Source organism: Chaetura pelagica, unplaced genomic scaffold (genome assembly GCF_000747805.2).
Source record: "Chaetura pelagica isolate M959 unplaced genomic scaffold, ChaPel_1.0 scaffold132, whole genome shotgun sequence".
NCBI classification, from domain to species: Eukaryota; Metazoa; Chordata; class Aves; order Apodiformes; family Apodidae; genus Chaetura; species Chaetura pelagica.
The window spans coordinates 2,303,971-2,304,676 of NW_009952709.1; positions in this window are offsets into that span (position 1 = coordinate 2,303,971).

Genomic DNA, 706 nt, shown 5'->3' on the forward strand with positions numbered 1-706 from the left:
TTATGGGAGTTTCACTGTAACAAACCCAGCAGAAAACTTACAACCAGTCACTGACAAAGGGAACAGTTTTCAGCACAGGCTCAGCAGCCTAATCATTCTCAGCCTTTCCTTCCCTTCCCCATATGTACCCTGGACATGCAGAAACTCAACATGTATGGAAAAAAAAAAAAAAAGGTAGAAATTTATTTAAAAGTAATTGTGCTTTTATTTATTAAAAAAGAAATTTACAATCAGACACTGCCCTGCTGTGTTTCTGAAAGCATGGTTCTCTTCAAAATGACAAGACTTTAGCTTATTATTATTATTATTATCATTATTATTATTACATTGTCATTATATTAATAATATTAATCTTATGCTTCAGTTTAAAAACATTCTGCTTTCCCTTTCCCATCCCCTCCTTCTCTGTGGTACTTGGTATATATATAAAAAAAGGCTTTCCAATGACCAAAGAATTTTAATTGTAACTAATAATAATAATAATAATGATAATTAATCGTACACATTTCGGTGTGTAAAATATGGCTGGTTCTAAAACAAACTACCAATGTACAAAACTGTTCTCCCTCCCCCACCCTGGGCCACCCAAGAGATAGTCAGACTGTGGAAGAACTTCATCCCAGAGGCTTTCTGAGAAAATCAAGAAACAAATAAACAACGTCGAACCCTTGAGATCATTGTCTTTGGTGTGGAGGACGTTCCTGCT